General features: G+C 42.8%; 1 protein-coding gene across 5 annotated transcripts in view; it reads right to left on the bottom strand.

The window, feature by feature from the left end:
- The window catches only part of CRADD (CARD and death domain containing adaptor protein), a 392,758-nt gene that overhangs the window by 366,100 nt on the left and 14,238 nt on the right, over nucleotides 1-12,420 (bottom strand). The window lies entirely within an intron of this gene.

Here is a 12,420-nt window from a genome sequence, read left to right as displayed (position 1 = left end):
TCCTCAACTATGTCTCTAGACACAGGGCAGGAGCTCTGTCATATTCTCCTCTGCACTCCCAAGGCCTGGCACCTAAGTGGTGCGTGATAAATCATTTTGGAAGGTGACAATAATGATGTAATCCCTTTGGGTCCTTTCCAGTTGTAAGATCTATGATTCCTTTGAACTCTTCTGACAAATTAGTTTGCACGATGACCTCAGAGGACTGACATCTTCTCAGATATTTTGAGACGACAGTCACGCCGCTCTCAGCGTTCCCATCCATCACATGATTACATCAGAGTTTTTGTTCAAATGAAGGCTGTGCCACTTGGAATGGGGTCTCCTTACATGAAACTGTGTATTAGTATCTGTTCTTTAAGCCTCTTGAACATTGGGAGAAGCATAAATGGCTATTAAATAAAGGCTATCCTGATGTGATCCCACTGCCAGCCTTTAAAGATGGAGTCCAATCCTTTGCTGCTTCTCCCAGGGAAAGGTGGCGGATAATTCCTCTCTCCTATAGTCTGGGTTCACCACAGTGATTTATTTAAGAAGTGGGGTTCTGGGACTTGTGGGGCTACGTCACAAGCAGCCATGAGCCTTACAGTTTCTATCCATACCTTTGGGAATGCTTCCTCTGGATACCCAGCTGCTATGCTGTAAATACAAAAGCACATGGAGAGACCAGCTATCAGTGCTCTGACCACCAGCCCCAGCAGAGCACCTTGCCAGGAACCAACATCAACTGTCAGCCATCTAAGCCTAGGCACCAGCCATATGAGTGAAGAAGCATCTTAGAAGTAGATTCTCCAGCCCCAACTGCTCAGCTCCCACCACATGGATCAGAGGCAAACCATCCAGCTGAGCCCCTTCTGAATTGCTAATCCACAAAATCATGAGCAAAATAAAACAGCTGTTTTAATCTGTCAAGTTTTAGGGTAGTTTGTTATATACAGGAATTTTTTTAAATTATTTTAAACTACCATGTAACATCACACCTCACAAGGGTGCCTCTCCCCTAATTACTTATAAAAATGAAACATATACAAAGTTCAAGGTTTGTCCTATGTCCAGTGACTGCCCTGCCCAGGGATTTGATTCAGAGGACACGAGGAAGACACATAGGTAGCTTTAAATGAGTACCCTGAGTCAATCTTACTAATAAAATTGCAGGCCAACAAAAGTCACCTGAAATTCATCCCATGCAAGAGCCACACCACCTATTTGGATTATACAGGTCACAGAATTATGCTACTGGGCAAATTACACATATTTTCACTCAGTTACCCTGCAGGCCAGAAAACAATTTATTACATTACTTAAAAAACACGGATGGTACTTAAAACAAATGAAATGTTCAAGTCTATTATACAGGTAAAAAGATCCAACTGCTAAGCAATGATTGTATGCAACAGTAGGAATTTCTGAAATTATTCTCAATCAGATGCTACTAGCCAAATGAAAAACACTCAATTGTAAATTTTCCTCTCCTTCAGAACATCCTTTTGTTTGTACAAAGCAGCTCTGTTATGAAGACAAAAGCTACCCCCAAATGGGCAGGCATTTTTATCCTCCTCAGTGTGAATACACTTTTCCCCAACAACAGTTATTTCAGACCCTACAAGAGAGGTGTCTGGGAAAGCAGCCTGCTCGTTTCATAACCCTCCCACTCCCTCTCTCCGCCACTACCTACTTTACATAGCGTTTGGCTCTCCAAAATAATATAGAACCATTATGTGGACCGGTGGAGGTGGGGAGGGATGACACAAAAAGAACAAATTTTAGTAGTAAATGCTTTAGAGTATCATTTGTTCAGATAAACTATTACCTTGAACTATGTCTAATCATATTCTATCACACACTTTCCATAATATGCATTCACACTCACCATTGGCGCACAATTTTTAAAAATCAACAAAAGAAAATCACTTCTTAAGAAAACACCCTAAGAGCTAGGGGCATAAAAATGTGAAAATGGCAAAATGCCTTTAAGCGAAAATATCATCTCCCCAGCTTTATGAGTACATATTTGCTTGAACATTACTTCATTAGCAATAACAACAACAAGATCTTAACAAAAGGAACCGAAATGTCAACATTTACATCACTGGAAGCTATATGGCTATATGTATTTTTCAAAAGAGAACTGCAACGTTTAATTAGAGAAGAGGAAACGTATTAACCTCTGATGAGAATATTGAATGAAACACTAACCATTTCTTTCGCACAGAAACCATTCCTTAAACGCAGTAAGTCATTAAATTACCATAACCCATATCTAAAAACATATGAACTTACATTCCTACACTGCATCACATTTCTAAAATTGCTTAAAAGGCACAACTAGCTGGTAACACAATCAAAAGTAAATATAATGACATTTTGATTATGTGGCTCTGACAATCAATAAAATGGAAGTTAACAGGAATTTAAGAAATGAAGCAGAAGACATAAGTCGTGTTCTTTTCATTTAAGTAAGAACATTTGTAGGTTGTGTCTTCCAGATCTGGGAGCCATTACTTACATGTTAAATTCAAAAGAAAAGAAATGGGTCTAGGGTAATAATAAAAGCTGGTTTGGTTAAATGTCAAACCACTTGACACTAAGTTTCTTGCACCTTCTGTATAACCAAGAAAGCCAAATCCTGTTCAGTGGTCTTCTCTGATGTAAAAGCACATTTAATGGAGGAAATGAATGTAGGTATTTCAAATTTACCTCTTCAAAATGACTAAGGTGGTCTGCCTGGCAGGTTTAGGCAGAGAGGAGATTGTCACCAGGTCCCAGGGGACTTACCTTTCCCATATGAAATGGTCCTGCCTCAGAAAAAGACATTGTATTACTACGTACCTACATAAAAGGGAACCAGTAGCACACAGGAATTTAATCATAATGTTGTCCTCAGAGCCCCAAATATGGAAAGAATTTAATAATTTTAAACATCAAATTATTCCATTTAACCACGTAATTTTTTCAATGTCAAGAACCTCTGTGATTACCGGGTCCATGAGTATATCTACTCAATAAATACTCATTGGTGCCTTCTCTGGGGCAGACACCGTGCTAGCCTCCAGGGACGCACGGTGAAGCAGGCAGCGAAGGCAGCCTTCTTTCTCCAGTCCAAGGAGGGTAAGTCCCTGCACAAGTAACAAACAAGTCCAATCAAGTGCAGACGATAGTCTCAGATCATGAATGCTGTGGAGGAAATAAAACAGGATAGCATGAGGGAAGGTGACTCAGGAGGTATCTGATTTGGACTGAGTGGGTAGCCGCATTACAGAGGCCTGACACCGAAAGTACCAGAGGGAGCTAATTACAGAGCAAAACCAAGAGCAGGACACACCAGATGGAGGGACCAGCTAGAACGAAAGGCACAGGTAGGCACTAACCTGGCTGACTGGGGAGAAGAAGGAGGCCTTGTGGCTGGAGCCCTGAGTGGGGAGGGGAGCAATGTGAAGAGAGCAGCAGGGGAGCTTTCATTCAGATCACAGGGGCCTGGTGGGCTCTGGGGAGGAGCCCTGATTTTATTCTCAGTGCAGCGGGAAGCCATCAGAGGAGGGTTTATGCAAAGGGATAACTTAACCTGGTCTGTACTATCAAGCCCCGGTTTTGGCGGCTGTGTGGAAAATGGATTGTAAAGGCAGTAGGTGTGGAGGCTACTGCAGTAATCCTGGCAAAGGATGGAGAAAAGCCCACAGATTTGGGGAATATTTCAGGAGGCTTGCTAATACAATAGACACCGGGGAGGAGGGTTGGAACAACGAAAGATAAAACCAAGGAAGGCTCCTAGGTTTTAAGCTGGAACAAAGGGCAATCAAGATTTCTATTTGGTTTAGTGCCTTATTTCTTCTTCAATTGGAGAGCTGAATTACAACCTGACCTCCTACTTCCTAATCCAGAAGTCTTTTAATCCAGAGATTCCAGAATAATTTGTAGTTTGCTATTTTGCTGTTACGAATTTTTCACACAAAGGCACAATATAATTTCAACATAAGTGTGCATTAAAATCAAAAGTATATGCAAATCTACACGTGATAGGATTTCATAACTAAACACACACACATACACACCCCCAACACGTAAACTATATCCCAATAAGGTCTTATTTAATAGTATTGCATTAACCTCAATTTCCTGGTTTTAACAAAGTACTCTGGTTATGTCAGGTATCACTGGGGGAAGCTGAGTGAAGGGTACATGGGAACTCCCTATACTGTTTTTTTTAACTTCTTGTCTTAAGTTATTAGAAAGTAAAAAGTTATCTAAAAACAAAACAAAACAATGTGCCCAAGGACACAGAACCAGTGGGAAACACAATTTTTACTCAAATGTTCTTTAAATTAAAAGGACTTTTTTAAAAAGCACCCCTGATTTGCAGCTCTTTCCTGTAGTGAAAAGAGAAACTGCCTTTGTGTCCCTTTTGAAGGTCGAAAGAATCTTTGGCTGGATGCACTTCTGCGCACAAGTACACACAGCACGCAGCCAGCAACCTCGGAGCCAAACTCTGCATTTGACTGGATCTGGGAGTCTAGAGCAGGTGTGAAACACTGTTCTAAAACAATTAACATGTCTATGCTTTCACGTCCTAAGTGCACTGACTGGAACAACATAAGTGATTTAAGCCATTTGTGAAATGAATCAGGATGGACCTTACCAAATCTGAGTGGCCTCAAAGCAGATGTGTTTATCCTGTCCATCCAGGGCCACTGCTCTCAGGGCCCTGCAAAGAATTACCCATAATGCCTAAAGACCAACAACAGCTGAGACTCCATGTACAGACCTATGAGGTGCGCTTGCGTGAAAAGAGTTGTGGGTTTTTTGGTTTGCTTGTGTGGGGGTTCAGAAAGAGCCACCCCAAGATGTGCTTCAGTGGTACGCAGATTACTTTGAGCTAAAGGCAACTTTAGACGCAAGCTCAGTACATACTTTTGCCCCTCCCTTTAACTACCTAGAAGAACTTGAATTATGGGCCTTGCCCATAATAATCTATTAATCAGAGATAACTTCTTTTGACGACCTATAGGGCAGGACAAATTTCTATTTACTAAATATCTATTCTTATCCTTCCACAAAGACCCTTTGAAGCCCCCAAGGTGCATTACCTCATCCCAGCTCAGAATGTCTCATACCCACCTCAGTCCTCCTTTCTACCTCGGAACCTCTGCATGTGGGGTTTCTGACTCCCATGTATGCGGGGTTCCCAACTGTCACGAGGGATGTCATGCAGGTCTCAGCTACTGCTCCCCACATAAGAACGCAGGACATGATGAGGCCAAAAGGGAACACCCACGGAGCCATAGGTAGGGGAGTCATACCACTATATTCTCGCTGGCGGCTGGGTTGGAGACACAGGAAGCAGGACCCACACTATCCGCAACCCGCCGTCCACTTCTCTCTGCCAACCAACCCCACTTGCTAGCTGCAATCCTCCGTGCTAAGTGCAATCCACTCTTGCTAGCTCAGCCACCATTTTCTTGTTAGCCCCCCATTTTTGCTGCTAGCGTAGCCACGGCAGTTATATTAGTGGCCAATGGCTCACTGGTTACAGTTGAAGGCCAACTAGCCACAGCTGATGGCCATCCAATCACATTGATGGCCATTTACTACCTGAGCCAGCACCTTTCCACGTGAGGCCGAGAGCCTGGAAACTGCACTCCTGGCTCTGTCGCCACACCAACTCTCATGTACATGGGGTTTCCATACATATGTATGTATTAAATTTGGTTATTTTCTCTTGCTAATCTGTCTCATGTCTATAGGACTATTAGACCAGCCAGAAGAACTTGAGGGTAGGGGAAAGTTAGTTCCTCCCCACAGTTGTTTGTTTCATAGGGTACAGAGGAGGGGAGGAAGAAAGTGGAGATGCAGATTCCCTGTGGGGCGGACAGTGGAACAAGGACAGTGGAGGCAGCTTGGAGGCAAGAAGACTCTGAGAAGGCGTGGAAGAACAGGTTGAGATATTTCCCTTTCACAAGAGAAACTGCAGAGTCGAGTGTCTTCATGCCACACAGAGCTACAAATACCCCCTGGAATATAGGAGTCTCAGTTCCCCCAATGCCTGTCACTTTCAGGCCCAGCAGCAGCACCAACCTGAAGCCAAATCAGGATGGCTTTTCTTAGCTGAGATGAGAAATGGAATGGAAGGATCTCAACTAACATCTGGGGAAATCTGGAAGATGTGGGGCAGTTGACGAAGTCAGCGTGGAAGCTGGAGGGATGTTTCCCTCTCCCCAGGCCAGCTTCTCACGGTCACTCCCCTACCTACCAAGACCAAATCCAAGGTCATCCATCAACTCATCTCCTCTCTTACCTCTTTTTTTTTTTTTTTTTTTTAAATACATCGATTCTTCATTTGAGCCAAACAATCTATTTGCTGTCCTTCCCCCCATGGAACCCACACATTGAAGAATCTACTTTGTAAAAGGCAGGTACATAACTCAGAAAACAAAATGACATTGATGAGAATCCTGATGATGGGAGGAGGAGCTGGATTGAGCGGGAAAAACTCGCTCCATTTTCCATAATGGGTTTAATGTTCTAGGAGGAAAAATCAGCATCTACTCTGTCTGGGCTTCCCTATCATGAGTGACTGCCTTCCTCCACAACTCAGAGTCACCCCAGAGCACCCCACTTCACCCACCTCCCCATTAAAACCACTCCTCCATGCTGCACGCTCTGGTGAAAGTCCATTCTCTGGTATTTCTCTGTCAAATGTTCAGAAATTCACATGCACGTCACCCCTCTCCTGCCATATAGACGACAAACTCCTTGAAGGACAAAGAGTCCTTCTATTTCTGATGTAATCCTTCTGATGCCTTTTAGAGTTCACAGCACTGGGTGCACACTCCAAATGTACTGTTAGCAAAGGCTTGAGGGAGTGGAGAAGCCTAATACAGTCAGAAAGAGCACCACGAACAACAGCCGGAAAGAGCACCATGAGTAACAGCCAGTAAGAGCACAGCATCTATCTTGGGGAATGGGGAAGAAATTCTTACCCTTGCTTGTCATTACTTGTCAGGAGGTTTGAGGTTCAATGATAAATGACTTCCTTCAAAGGAGGTGAAAACAAAGACAAGACGGGGGGTTGTATAAAAAATACACAAAATACCTAATGGATGGGAACACAAAGCAAAGGCCCATAACTGCAAACCTTGCTTAACTTCTTTTGTGGTGAGTACTCAAATGCTAACATTATCTCATTGCCCCAACACTTAAAAATCCTGAGACTAAACCATGAGTAAGGATACAGGATAAGCTGAAATTAAATCCTCGTGCGAATGTGCAGAGTACAAAGGAGGTTCATCTGTTTGGTTTACCTAATCTTTTTCTCTTTTGTACAATTTTAGAAATGAAAGAAAAGGTTCAATGGTGCTGGTATGACAAATCTCTTCTGGCAAAATTAAATTCAAAAGAAATGGCAAAGATAATGACATACTTTCACAGGAAGTTTGCACTGAAGAAAGGCCTCTCCAGTTCCGACTCTCAAAACAACTTCAGAACCAAGCATTAGCTTTAATCCAGCACTCTGTTAAGCACCAAGAAAGATAAACAAAGCTGATTCCTGCCATGCAAAGCTATTTTCGGGCCTTTCTCACTCTTTATACGAAGAATGGCCAGACTTGCTCTTTAAAAGGCCATATAATAAATATTTTTTAGGCTCTGTAGGTCATAAAAGTCTCTATTGCAACTACTCGACTTGGCCGGTAGAGTGTGAAAGCAGCCATAGACAACATGTACACAAGCACGGCTGTGTTCCCATAAAACTTTATTTACAGACACTGAAATGTGAATTTCATTTAATTTTCACATCATGAAATATTCTTCTTCTTTTGCTTGGTTTGTGTTTCAACCCTTTAAAAATGTAAAAATCATTCTTAGCTCACAGGCCTTATAAAAACAGGTAGTGAACCCAATTCAACCCCCACAGAACTGACCACAGTTTGCCAAACCCTGCTTTACACCAAAGGCAGGGTGGCAGCAAGAAGTCAAAATTAGCTTAGAAACCATTCAGCTTGTTTCTGAAAGAAGAAGGCTGTTGGGGAAAGAAAGAAGAACAAAAGGTGAATAAAAGAGGAACAAGGGATGCCCATGAGGTATTAAAAAGTAGAGCCTAAAGGAAGAGAAACCCAAGCAAAAGAACTGAAAGCTTAGAGGAGTGGGGTGGGGTGGGTGTTTTAAAAAGAAGCAGGGCGCCAAGTTTCTAGGGCATTTGCGGGGAATACAGGGGCAAAGGGGAGATCAGCTAATGCCTAGCCCTGGTAGATTAAGGAAGCTGAACACCATCAACTTGCAGATTCACGGGGGAGCCCAGAATTTAAGTAAATTTAAGAATTTACTATGTGCACAAAAGTATTCTCTTAGTAGGAGGCAAAGACAGTTCTGGTGTTAGAAGTCATTGGGGTATGCACATGTTTTGGGGGGGAGGGAGGTGGGGGCAGAGATTGTCCATTTGCTTTTGTTTTGTGCAGTGTCTCTGTGAATATCAGTTCAGAGGGGCCAATCCCGAGGGGCCTCGGATCCTTAGTCTTAGGATTTCCCTCATCTTTAAAATGATTTGGCCCCGGACAGAGCTGGGCTCTACCCACTCTTATACCTAACCTGTACCTCCACAACTAGAACTTTCAATAAGGAAGGTAAGAAATACCTTCCCATGTGAGATTTTATTATTAAACAGTTACTAATAATGCTGATAAAATGGATTAGTAACCAGACATGTTAGAAATTGCCTTGCACAGACACCAGAACAAATTCTGTTTTAAGTTTGTATGGCTAATGGCTGGTATTCGGCAAACACCAAACAGCAACCACTAAGAAATGCCAAAAAATCACTTTCATGGAAGGTCAAAAATGAAGGAGTTATTAATTGCTGGCTATCTAGGAAAAGCTTTAAATAAGACAAAGTTTAAAAAAATAGTGATAATAGTGTTATGGGCTGAATTATGTCTCCTCAAAATTCGTATGTTGACGTCCTAACACTCAATACATTGTACTGTGACTGTATTTGGATCCAGGGTCCTTACAGAAGTAATTAAGTGCAAACGAGGCCCTAAGGGTAGCACTAATCCAAGCCAATTGGTGTTCTTATAAAAGGGGGCGATTAGGACACAGGGGAGACACCGGGGATGCACACACACAGACAGACGACCCTGTGAAAACACAGCAGGAGGCCAGGAAAGCCGCAGAAGAAACCAAATGCAGTGACACCTTGATCTTGGCCTTCCAGCCACCAGAACTGTGAGAACATAAGTAGCTATGGTTTAAGCCACCTAGTCTTATTTTATTACTTTATTGTATTTTATTATAGCAAACTGATATAAATAATTAAGATGCTTGGAGAGGAAGAGAAAGGCAAGGGGAGCAAATAAGGCCACCATAGACTCATTCATTCAACCAATATTCATTGGCCCTAGGTTCAGAGTATATAAGGAAAAAACTAAATTCTTGCCCTCAGTGAACTCCTAGTCTACTTGAGGACAAAATTCTACCATAGTATAGATAGATGTGCCGTAACAGAACTATGCCCTTGGTGCTTTGGAAACACAGGAGTTTCCCAACCAGCCATGAGGGGTCACACAAAGCTTCCACAAAGAGGCATCTGGGCTAAGAGCTTTTTTAAAAAAGAAATAAAAAAGTTTCTTCTGATTATTTGAGTAGGAGAATATGTAGGAATATGCGATTTGAGGTGGAGATATCAATTGAGGGGAGGAGGTTTGTGAAAGACGAGGTGTTGTATTTTGGCCTTGTTGAGTTAAGGTGCAGGGGCCCAGAGTGAAGCTTCTATTTGGACTGGAGGTAGAGATGTAGCAGCAGTCAGCAGTGAGGCAGCCATCAAGCCACGGGTCCAGGTGGGCTCTGCCCAAGAAGGATGGTACCGGTAAGAGGATAAGAAGGATTTAACACAACTGGAGTAGGACAAGCATTCAGAAGGCAAGCAGAGTAAGAAGAAGCTGAGAAACAACAGACGGAGAGGCAGGCGGAAAACACGACCAGGGAAGAAGGCAACACCAAGAATGCAAGAGCGAGCGATCCCGATATCAGATGCTGCCAGGACAACAAGTGGCAATCTGAGAAAGGTCCACGGACTTAACCAAAGGTCACTGATGACCTCTGCAAAAACAGCTGTAAGGGGCAGAAGTCAAGTGACCACGGCTTGAAAAGTGAAGCACAGTGTTTAGGTGGCAGGGCATTCATGAAAAGCAAGGAAATAAAAGTTGCCTGAATCACCTTCTGGGATTAAAGAGAGGGGAAGAGTCTAAGGACACGGATGTAGTTGTAACAAAAACGGTGGGCGCAGAGGGGAGGCCCTCATTCTGTCCTTTCAATCCTCGGGGGGTAGGGGGCGCTGCGTAAGGCAACTCAGAGAGGCAAAAGGTGAGGCAAGGGAGAAAAATGGCATTTATCCAGTACCTTTGGGTACCACCTAATGTTAAAAATGCCACTGACAGTTACACAGCACTTTCTGTTTTAAAAGATTCATTCATGTATCTTGTCACTTAACCTTAACAACTACTCTTGGAGATGAGCAAGAAGCAGCTCTGTTTTAAACACGAAGAACTTAAAATTTAGAGGGGAAAAAAAATAATAATAATAATCTACCTGAGGTTACACATCAGATGAAGGTAGAAGAAGCAGGACTTCATCCTACGCCCAGACCCAAAGCTCCAAATGCTTACCAAGCATTTTCACTGAAGAAAATGCTGTGTGGCTCTGGACTGAGTCTCAGCTTCCTCATCTGAAAAATGGGACCAATAATAACATCTACCTCACACTACTGGTAAATGTAAGCACTTAACGGGGCTGGCTCACAATAAGTGCTCAATAAATGGGAGTTATTATTAGCTTAAATTCAATAAGCATAGGCTGCACACCACCCATACATCCTGTGTGTCCTGTTTCAGTGAACTGGAATCGTTCTGCAAACCAGAAATGTGGGCGTCAGCCTACACTCCTCCTCCCTCAGCCCAGGGCTCAATCAAGCAGTGAGTCCTTTTAACTCAGTGCTTCCCACCATTACTTTCATTTTTGTCTTCCTAAGAAGACTTTTTTGACACTTTCTGCCTAATTGCACCCCCGCCTATAAAATTTTAAAGCCATAACATACCTGTTTATGAAATGTGACCCTTTTGGAAGGCCACAGACCATTGTCATAGTTCAGATTTTGTACGCCACCCCCCAGACCAATTTTCACCACCACAGACCATACCTCCCGTTGAGGATGCAGTACTAATCCTTCCTCCAATCTCTCGGTACCATAACCCTTTGCCCTCCCCGCAGCGGCAGTGCCTCGTCCTCACAATGTTTCATCTGGATTACTCCAGATGAAACATTTCAGCGCGCTCCCCCATCCATATGCCGTCAGAGTGAGCTTTCTAAATGCAAGTCTGTTCATGTCAACCCCTTTCTCAAAAGCCGTCAGTGGTGCTCCAACACCTGCTGGACCTCCACAGGCACTCAGGGCCCCCCCTGAGCACTCCTGGGCCTGAAGCCTTAGCTGCCATGCCACCCCACACACACCAGGTGCACACAGCGTACAGCCATTGCCTCCGTGCCGTGGAACTTTCTCTTTCCTCTGCCTAGACTGCCCTTCCCTTTTTCCCTTCCTAATAAACTCCTACTTCCCTTCAATGCCCAACATCGGGCAGACACATGCTCTTTAAAGCCTTCCCCAAAACTGCCTTACCACAGGCCAAGTGGAGCCATCACTGCCCCTTTCACCTATCTCTCTGTGTCACACTCTTCAGTTACATCGAATGACAATAAGGACGACAACTACATTCAGTGAACAGTTAATATATGCCAGGCTCTGTTCTAAGCACTTTACATAAATCACCTCATTTATTTGGAGCACCTTTGAAGGCAGCAATTATACCTTATTAATTTCTGTACCTGTTTAACTCCTGGCACATAGCAGCCATTCAATAAATGCTTTCAAGAAGCAAAGTTTTGGAGTTTCTCATGCTCTGCGCTTTTCACTGACTTACCCAGCACGTCCTATTTCCTACAATGGTTTACGGTGTTACCTTGGTAACAAGGAGTGAAAGGGATGGGATATGATTATTCTGCCAAAGGTTTTAACAGTTTCTTTGAAATACACTGTGATTAGGTGAAAAAAGTCATTAGGAATGCCTTCCTAAGTACCAGGGGGGGAAAAATCTAATCTACTATCCAGAACACTTACATATTTACAAATATAGTCTATTTAAAGGATATAAATTTATTTTAAAATGCCACAGGTAAAGGCTTAATTACCTATATAATCTAATAGCTTAGGAAAAACAAAGAGAAAAGATTTAGAATCGTAATATTAAAAAAGCATACAAACAGGAGACACTGAAAAAAATCAGATTACATAATAATCTAGTGAAACACTTTGAAATAGAATACTCAGTAAGATAAACAGAAAAAAAAACAAAAAAAAAAAAACCAGCAGAGTGAAAAACA

This window comes from Rhinolophus sinicus, chromosome 1 (genome assembly GCF_057876585.1).
Source record: "Rhinolophus sinicus isolate RSI-liver-muscle chromosome 1, RSI-T2T, whole genome shotgun sequence".
In the NCBI taxonomy this organism is placed as follows: Eukaryota; Metazoa; Chordata; class Mammalia; order Chiroptera; family Rhinolophidae; genus Rhinolophus; species Rhinolophus sinicus.
Note: the sequence above shows the minus strand (reverse complement) of the source record. Positions and strands in the feature narration are given on the sequence as shown.